The sequence below is a fragment of the Sminthopsis crassicaudata genome, chromosome 6 (assembly GCF_048593235.1).
Source record: "Sminthopsis crassicaudata isolate SCR6 chromosome 6, ASM4859323v1, whole genome shotgun sequence".
In the NCBI taxonomy this organism is placed as follows: Eukaryota; Metazoa; Chordata; class Mammalia; order Dasyuromorphia; family Dasyuridae; genus Sminthopsis; species Sminthopsis crassicaudata.
This window is the reverse complement of record NC_133622.1, coordinates 179,208,951-179,218,571: the sequence shown is the minus strand read 5'-3', so window position 1 is coordinate 179,218,571 and position 9,621 is coordinate 179,208,951. Positions and strand designations below refer to the sequence as shown.

Here is a 9,621-nt window from a genome sequence, read left to right as displayed (position 1 = left end):
AATTGAAAGCAATCTCTCTGGTTGGATGGAGGCATCTTATTCTCAGTAACTCAGCAAGCATTTAATAAACACCTACTGTAGGCTAACTACTGGGGGTACACAGAAAGGCCACACAGAAATAAACAAACAAAAAAAATACACAAAAACCAAACCAGTCTTTGCTCTCAAGGGATTCGCAATCTAATATCTGTTCCCAATTTTCTTCCACCTCATTACCTGACTCTTGGAACCAGTGGCACCAGCCTCTGGCTGTTCCATTTCTCCAGGCATTCTCTTTGGCTGCCTCCCAGGCCTTTAACTTGACAATGGACTTCCCTGACTTCCTTTGAGTCCAGCTAAAGGCCCTATCTTATAGGAAGCCTTCTCAATCCTCTTGATTCCAGTGCCTTTCTTCTCAGTTACTTCCCATTTATGCTGTATATACTTTGTAGATTTTTATTCTCTCGTTATGTAGATTAGATTGTAGGCTCTTTGAAGGCAGGAAATACCTTTTACTTTTTTTGTTGGTTGGTTTGTTTCATTTTTATCCCTTAACACAGTACCCAGCACATAGTAAGTGCTTAATAAAGATTGATTGATTGGGGCAGCTAGGTGACACAGTGGATAGAGCGCCAGCCCTGAATTCAGGAGGACCCGAGTTCAAATGTGATCTCAGACACTTAACATTTCCTAACTGTGTGAGCCTGGGCAAGTCACTTAACCCCAGCCTCAGAAGGAAAAAATAAAATAAAGATTGATTGATTAACGACAGAGGAGACATGACCATGGTGAAGAAAGATCTATACACAGTAGAATTGAATCATCAACAAAGGGAAATCAGTAAGGCTGGGGGAACTGAGAAAGACTTCTTGAAGAAGATGGGATGTTGGCTGTGACCTAAAGGGAGCCAGGAGGTAGAGAGGCAACAGAAACCATGAGATTAGATCTCCGGGTCCTAATCAGTGGATTGTGGAGCTGACAGATCTCTGAAGTTACCTGTGCCATGAGGCTAAGAACCCACTCATAAGGCCCTCAGGACTTAGGGAGAGAGGAGGAGGGGAAAAAGGAGCTAACAATGACTGGAAACATTTCAATAATAGATCAGCTGAGAAAAAGTGGATTTTGAAAAATGGGATCCTTAATGGCTTTTTCCCAAAATGAGATGATTCAGACCAATTCCAATGATCTTGTGATGAAGAGAGCTATCTATACCTAGAGAGAGGGCTGTGGAAACTGAGGATAGACCATAACACAGTATTTTCCTTTTTTCTTTCTCAGTTTTAATCTTTCTTGTGCAGCATGATAATTGTATAAATATATATACATGTATACACACACATATTGGATTTAACATATATTTTAGCATATTTAACATGTATGGGACTGCCTGCCATCTAGGGCAGGGGATGGGGCAAGGAAGGGAAAATTTGGAACACAAGGTTTTGCAAGGATCAGTGTGGAAAAATTATCCATGTAAATGTTTTGTAAATAAAAAGTTTTAATAAAAAAGAAAGAAGAAAAATGGGATCCTTGCTGTCTGTTGGGAGTGACGCTGAGGTAGTTGTTAAGTCCTCTGGGCCTAGCTTCCCTTTTCTTTAAAGTGAAACAGTGAACCTCAATCATCTCCAAGACCCCTTCTGGGTTCAGGATATGATCTTAGAATCTCCCTCTAATCATACTTGGTATAGAGAAGATCCATGGTTAAGGTCCCATGAGAAACCCCAGCAGATTCCTTTTCTAACCCTTTCTCTACCTTTCCCATCTCCTTTCCTCATCCCCTTTTTGGCTCACTCCCCAGGCCTCCTTTCCCTGTTGTACATCTCCACAGTTTGGGGCCTGGCTAATCCCGAGGCAGGATATTGATTGCCTAATAAGGCTTTGCTGCTGAAGATGGGAGTGGAATGTGACTGGGTTCTGAGCCTCTGGCCCCTGCCTAGGCTGCCAAGCAAATTAGGTCATTTCAACGAAGGAGCTTTTTTTAAAAGGATGTTGGAGCCTGGATGAGGAACACAATGGTGGGGTTGCTAAAACGGGCTGCAAGAGAGAGGTGGGGCCCTGGAGAGGCAACCGGGCAGCTTCTCAAATGTTTGCTAAGCACCCACTGGGATCCAGGTCCTAGACTGGGAGCTGGGATGCAGTGATGGCAAACTGCCGCTGCTGCACCCTTGCCTTCACAGAGCTGACAGTTTTCTGGGGGTCTGTGGTGGCTGCTCCCGAGAGTCATAGGAAACAGTCAGGATCTGAGATGTCACTGGAACTCCCATGAGAGAAGACACCTCCCACCAGTGCTGGGCAATTCTCTTTCTACTACATTTGGTCTGGATTCTGACAGGGAATGATTTGTTGAGGGTGACACAACCAGTATGGGACAGAGGTGAGCCTTGAACCTCCGGTTTTCTTGGCTCTAAGGCCAACTTTATCCATGAGCCCACAATGCCTTTTATAAGCTCCAGAGAAATAAGTTACAACTTGGAATATAATCAGGATAAAAGAGAGAATCAAGTCCAGTGCTTCTGAGAAAATGCAGGAGGAGAAGGGGAAAAGACTCCTTTAGAATGAGAGCAGGGAATGTTTCTGCTATTTTTATTTATTTTTGTTTGGATCTCTGGTGCTCTGCAGGTAAAAGATTCAGTAGTCCTTTCAGAAATGCTAGTTGGTTGATCAGTTGAGGATCAGGGAAGACTTCATGGGACAAGTGGCTTTTGAGTAGGAAAAAAAAATAATTCTGACAGGCAGGTGAGGAGGGAGACTATTTGAGACCTGAAGAGTTACTAGAGCAAATCCAGGAAAGAGTACAAAATAATGGTCAATCGTGGGGAATTATGGGAAATCTGGAGTGTTACATGGGCAGGCTCTAGAAAAGTGTCATACGTTTGTAGACCTAGAGCTGGTCAGAAGAACAGAGGTCATCATAGCTCTAAGAGTTATGGAACATAAGGAGGTCATTTAGTTCAGTGTCATTCTATTGAGGTCTGGGGATCGGAGAATGGGGGATGGGTAGGAAAAACTTGGCTCAGTTCTCCCAGGTTCTCTGTCTACAGTATTGTGCTTTTTTCACCATCCCACACTGTAAAAGGGGTGAGACCTAGAATTCAGGTGGTACATATTAAGAGCAAAGAACAGATGCTAAAGGATGAAGGAAAAGGGCAGCTCCACTGTTAGTGAGAGGAGCCAGGAAAGGTCAAGTAAAAGATAGCAGTCCTGGTGCATGAATACCAGGGCAGTGTTGTCATTGCTCTGCAGCCTGTGGACTGTTTGGCTATCTTGGGGACTGACCCTGTAAGTCCTTATGAGCATGGGGCACTGGTCGTAAATTACAGGAACTTCAGGTCCAATACATTTTTGGCTCAAGGACAAATTAACTGAGTCTCATACCAAGGCGGCAGACACTCTGAGTTGGGATTGGGTGGCCATTGGCCCATATCTTTAGGAGTCCTAGGATGGATGACATGCAAAGTCTACCCTCCTAATGTCAGCACAGGCTTTGTGCTTAGCAGCCCTCCTCCTCCATATATGGAAGGGGGGGGAGGTCATGATATGAATAACCTAAGGCTCCCCATAGGAGCCAGTGCTATTTCATATTTAAAAGGTCCATAAGTCCTCCCTGGATAGGTTTCTGGCAGCACAGCCTGAGCCTCTTTGAGACCTAATAGCTGGGGCTCAGACATTAGCCACTGTTGGCCTTTGTGCCTACAAAGCAGCCCCCCTCTGTCTCTCTTAGTTCTCTCTTCTCCTGTCCTTGCGGTCAATCCCCCTGTCTCAGTTTCTCAGTCTGGCCCTTGTTGTCAGCTCCCCTGTCTCAGTCTGTCTTCCTCTACCTCCCACCAAGGATGTGACGCCAGCAGTTATGTCTTTCTCTATCTCATCTCCATTTCTTCTCATTTCAATCTCATGGAGGAATAAGTTTTCCCATCATTGAGAGACCCAGGTCAGGGTCTTTCTATCCATATTGGCTAGTCCAGAGGTTCTTAACTGTTTTTGTATTATGGATCCCTTAAAGGTCAATCATTCTGTTCAGGTCTAGGGCCCCTTTATCAGATTATGTTTTTAAATTCATTGAATAAAATATGTAAAATTACAAAAGAAGCTAATTTTATTATTAAAAAAATTTTTTTTTTTTTAAGTTTATAGATCCCCAGGTTAAGCCCTGGTCAAAACTTAAGAGACAAGTCACTTCCTTTGGAAAGACATGAGAGTTTTTGTGTATCTCCTATTGAAAAATGCTTCTGGGAAAGGGAAAGGAAGATGAAAAAGGGGGCTTCGAGGGGCAATCCTTCCTTTTCTCCCCACTCCTATAGACTCAGTGTGTCTACCTGGACCAAGGAAATGAAAAGACAGGACCAGTATATGATGACATTCTCACATTATCTTGGCTAGAGGCTTTGTAAGCCACACTTATTAGAGACAAAATTGTGTAAGGCCTTTGGGGAGTTTCCAAGGCTCTATGTAAGAGTTAGGTAAGGGCCCAAATGGGGCTGCCCTCTGTGCCATTTCAGAATAGAGCCAACTCTAGACTTTCTGTTATAATGAAAGAAAGAGATGTCTTGGATTCAGTGAAGAGGTAAGAGTCCTAGGCATTGGAAGAGAAATACATATAAGATATCATACCTGTCCTCAAGATCTCTAAAAATCAGCAAGCATTTATTTAGTGCTTACTATGTGCCAGGAACTATGTTAAACATTGGGGATATAAAGAAAGGCCAGATCCTTGCCCTAGAGAAGTGTATAATCAATCAGGGAGACAATGTGTAAACAAGTGTGTACAAAGAAGCTTTAGAGTTAGGAGGGATTGGGACAGACTTCTGGGATTTTAACTGGGACTTGAAGGAAGTACAGACAGCCAGGAGGAGGAGAAGAAAAGGGTGAGCATTCCAGGCATGGAAGTACAACCAGAGAATATGCCAAGACTCTTCGTGTATTGTGACAGGAGAAGCCAAAGGGCCAATGGCACTGGATCAAAGCATCCATGTGGAGGAGCTGCGCTATGAGGTTTAAGAAGGCTGGGGAGTGAGGAAGGCATATGAAAGGCTTTGAATGCCACACAGAATTGTGTTTGATCCTTGAGGTGAAAGGGAGTCCCTGGAGTTTTGGGGAAGGGGGCAGAGAGGGGTGATGACATCTGTCATGGGTGACCTGAGATTTAGTAAAATTACTTTGATGGCTGAAAAGATAGATGGGCCTGGAGAGAGGCTAGATAGATCCACCAGCAGATATTGCAATTGTACAGGTATTGGGGATGAGAGTATGCAAGGGGCAGGGGTGAGGGCAGTCTCAGAGAAGAGAAGGGGACGATTTCAAGAGATATTAGTATCATCACTGAGCCTTAGCAACAGATTGAATATGGGGGTGGAGCTGAGAGATAGTAGTTGAGAACACCTGGGAGGCTGGTGATGCCCTTGATAGTAAATGGGAAAGGTAAGAACAGGGAAAGGATCATGTTCATGCCTATAGGACATCTACTTCCAAGATTTGAAGTTGGAAGCCAGTGGAGAAGTTAAGGCTGAACAGATCTGAATTATGTACTAGAGATGGTTATTAAATCTGTGAGAGTTGATGAGCTCAATAATTGAGATAGTATATAGAGAGAAGAGAATAAGGCCGAGGAAAGACTTAGGTGTGACCTGGCTGAAGATTCTTCATCAGAGAAGGAGTGCTCGGGAAGTAAGAGGAGAACCAGGAGAAAGGGGTATTCCAAAAACCCAGAGAGAAGAAAGTCTCAAAGATGAGGGAGTGACCAAAAAGGCCAGAGAGGTCAAGGAGAATGAGGATTGAGAAGAGACCCTTATATTGGACACTTAAGATCATTAGTAAGAAATTTTGAGAGAGCACATTTTAAAATTTTTTTATTAAAGCTCTTTATTTTCAAACCATATGCATGGATAATTTTTCAACACTGACCCTTACAAAACCTTCTGTTCCAAATTTTCCCCTCCTTTCCCCCTCTAGATGGCAAGTAATCCAATTATGTTAAACATGTTTAAAAAAAATTATTCAAGCCAATATATGTATACATATTTCCACAATTATCTTGCTGCACAAGAAAAATCAGATTAAAAAGGAAAAAAAAAATTGAGAGAAAAGAAAATGCAAGCAACAACAACAAAAAGAGCGAAAATGCTATGTTGTGTTCCACACTCAGTTCCCACTCTTTCTGGGTGTAGATGGCTCTTTTCATCACAAGATCATTGGAACTGACCTCAATCATCTCATTGTTGAAAAGAGCCAATCAGAATTGATCATCATATAATATTGTTGTTGAAGTATATAATGATCTCCTGGTCCTGCTCATTTCACTCAGCAGCAGTTTATGTAAGTCTCTTACATCATCTTGCTGGCATTTCTTACAGAACAATAATATTCTATAACATTCATATACCATCACTTATTCAACCATTGGAGAGAGCCCTTTCAGTGGAATGAAGATTGTGGAAGCCAGAATGAAAAGAGCGACAGGGAAGAAAGTAGAGGGCAATCTTCATGAAAAGGAGGAGATCCAGGTTGATGGTCAGCAGGAATGGCTGGATCAGAATTGGGCATGGGCATGAGTGTAGGCAGTACAGAAGGATCACTAATCAGGGAGAGATTGGAGATAAATGAGAGGGTGATCTAATAGAGGATGGGATGGATTCACTTAAGAGATGGACCATGTCCTCATGTGTGAAAGGGGTAAAGGGGGAGAAAATGGTAGAAGGCACCTGAATGATAGAAAAGGAGGAAGAGGGGAGCAGAGGGAGCTTTGAGTGAATGGCCTCCATGTTTTGTGTAAAATGGGATGTTGTATTCTTAGCTGAGAGAGTGGAAGGAAAGGGAGCCATGGCAGGTTTACAGAAGCAGGGAGGCAGCTGTGGGACAAGAGTGAATCAATTTAGGGGATTACAAGGGTTGTTTTGCTGTAGTCATATTGTGAGCTCCTTCAGAGGAGGGACCTTTTTTTTCTTTCTTTCTTTGTATCTTTACCACTTGACACCCTACCTAGCACTCAGTATAGTGTTAATGCATTGACTGAGAGGTTCTGTTGGAAATTATGTAACCTAATGTGGTAGGAAATAGAATGTTGGACTTAAAAGTGAGAAAAATGTGAAAATAGTTGGCAAAGATAAGTTGAAGCTAGACCTTGAAGGATTTCAAATAACAAACAAAGGCGTTCTATAGGCAGTAGGGAGCCACTGATGCTTCTGGAGCAGGTGAATGGCACGGTCAGATCCATGCCTTAGAAATATTGAATTGGTCTATTTGGAAGAGGGAAGAGAAGGAAGACAAGGTAGCTTATGAGAAGGCTCGTGCAGTCAGTTGTCGGGTGAGAGGTAATAAAGGTTTGAGCCATGGGGAGGAAGGGGAAAACAGATGCTGGATTATATAATATATAAATTTAGCAACAGATTGAATTATATAAATTATATATAATTATATAATATAGAGGAATTATTATTAATATTTCTAGAATATTAATATGATAAATAATCTGTGACATAAACATTATTATAGGGCAATAAAGTCCTAGGAGATGCTTGAAGGGCAGAAACTGTTTCTGACCCAAAAGATCAGGGAGAACTTCTTTGTATTTGAGAGGGGCATTGAGATGGGACGAGACCTGGAGATCGTCAAGAATCCATTTTGGCTGGACTCTGGAATCTGGAGAGAAGAATGGTCAAATAAGACTAGCAAGATACATTGTAGACACATTGTAGAAAGCCTGGAATTCTGGGCTAAGGAGCTTGGTGCTTAGGAAGTAGGGATTGCAGGAGAATCACAGGACCAGGGGGAGGCTCTCAGCTCAGTGCCAGAAACCGAACCTCCCCTTTGATGGAGCCCCACCTTCTCTGGTACATCCTGCTGTTTTGATTTTTGCCAAGTCACCATAGCTCTTTGTACCTCAATTCCTCATCTGTACAGAACTATTGAGGAGTGCTATCCCCCCTTTTAAGGGTTTTGTATCTCACTGACATGAGTTCTCCTTGGTAACTTGCGGCTGCTGGTGGAGTAGAAGGTAGAACACTCAGGCTGGAGTCAGGAAGACCTGTTTAAATCCGATCCAGACTTTTAAAAGTGTATATAGTTATTACTCTGCGATTCTGAGCAAGTGGACTTCAGCCCGCTTCAGTTTCCTTAAGTGTAAAATAGCCCCTACCTCTCAGGGGGTTGAGGCTCGGGTGAGATAACAGTAATAAAAGCACTCAGCATAGTGTCTGGCACATAGTAGGCCAGGGGAATGAGCGCTTGTTCCCTTTCCCCTTCCCTTGGCCATTGTTCTTGTCCCAACGCTTCACAGTAACTGCTCTTTGCAGCTCAAATGTTGATAGGCTCAGCTTTTCAAATGTTGACGCTTTCATCTATTGCCCTGGTTGTAAGGGGGAAGTTTTGAAATCCTTTTTAGAATAAATATTTTTTTCCTTATGGCCTTGAACAAGTCATCAACAAACTTAGCATTGTATGTAAATTGATCCATCTGCCAAGTACCGCGTTGTTTTTTTTTCTCCAGTGTTCATCACACTTAACACATTAATCCCTACATTGCCTTCCTTGTCTGCTTTCCCTTCTGACCTTCCCACTTCTACGTTTTTATTGATGTTTATAGCTTAATTTGGGGGGACCACCACTGTCCCACCCCCTACAATATTACCAGCTCTCCCAAAAGAAAGCCATTCCTTGTAACAAATACTTACAGATAGGCAAATCAATTTTATTTATTTTTTTATTTTTATTTTTTAATTATAAAAATTTTTTTTGACAGTATATATGCATGAGTAATTTTTTTATATGACATTATCCCTTATAATCATTTTTCCAGATTTTCCCCTCCCTCCCTCTACTCCCTCGATGGCAGGTAATCCCATACATATTAAATGTGTTACAGTATAACCTAGATACATTTTATGTGTGTAAATCCAATTTTCTTGTTGCACGTTAAGTATTAGATTCCGAAGGTATAAGTAACCTGGGTAGATAGATAGTAGTGCTTACAATTTACATTCACTTCCCAGTGTTCCTTCTCTGGATGTAGCTGATTCTGTCCATCATTGATCAATTGGAATTGGATTAGCTCTTCTTTATGTTGAAGATAATCCACTTCCATCAGAATACATCCTCATACAGCATTGTTGTTGAAGTGTACAGTGATCTTCTGGTTCTATTCATTTCACTCAGCATCAGTTGATGTAAGTCTCTCCAGGCCTCTCTATATTCCTCCTGTTGGTCATTTCTTACAGAGCAATAATATTCCATAACCTTCATATACCATAATTTACCCAACCATTCTCCCATTGATGGACATCCATTCGACTTCCAGTTTCTGGCTGCTACGAAAAGAGCAGGCAAATCAATTTTAAATGGTACTGACTGTCTTTAAAAATGTGTGCCTCATTGTGTTGCGAGAGACTTCTGCCTCTGTCAGGAAGGGAGTAGCATTTGTCATTGGGCTTCTAGAATCAATCCGAATTCATTAGTCCTTTCAAGCTGTTTTAATTATTTATTTATTTTAATTTTTTACTTTTTTTTTTTAAAGTAATATTTTTTGGTTGACAATATTGAAATCATTGTATAATTCATTCTTTGGCTTGCTTTATCCCACCTTAGTTCTAACAAGTCTTCCCAGAAATGTATTTTAAAGTATCAATGTAAAATGCATCTTCAGTGTTCAAAGAT

General features: G+C 41.7%; 1 protein-coding gene across 5 annotated transcripts in view; it reads left to right on the top strand.

Annotated features, from left to right (window-relative positions):
* Positions 1–9,621, top strand: part of RBPMS (RNA binding protein, mRNA processing factor) — a 162,871-nt gene that overhangs the window by 107,884 nt on the left and 45,366 nt on the right. The window lies entirely within an intron of this gene.